A 336-nucleotide genomic window follows, 5' to 3' on the forward strand; every position below is an offset into this window, starting at 1 on the left:
ATTTAGACTGACCCTCTGTGAGGATGATACAATTTTCCTCTTTGCCCCAGGGCATGCAGGACAGGCTTAAATGCTGATGACTTTGCTTGGTTCTGAAGGCGTGCAACACCTTGCTACGCAAGGCCCCGAGGCAATCGGTGACCGTCAGTGACGGATGATTTCCCCGCCCTAAGCCGCTCATGGTGAGCGTTAAAGTCTTTGAGCGAAGGATGGAGAGAATCTCCTGCTCTGAGTGAAAGAGGTCGAGATGGTCATTGCATCCGCCATGCTCCAGACCAAGCAACAGCGCGTGGCGCTAGTCATCTCAAAGCTCGGTGGTCGAGCGCGAGAATGGGC

The sequence above is a fragment of the Plasmopara halstedii genome (genome assembly GCF_900000015.1).
Source record: "Plasmopara halstedii genome assembly, contig: Scaffold_555, whole genome shotgun sequence".
In the NCBI taxonomy this organism is placed as follows: Eukaryota; Oomycota; class Peronosporomycetes; order Peronosporales; family Peronosporaceae; genus Plasmopara; species Plasmopara halstedii.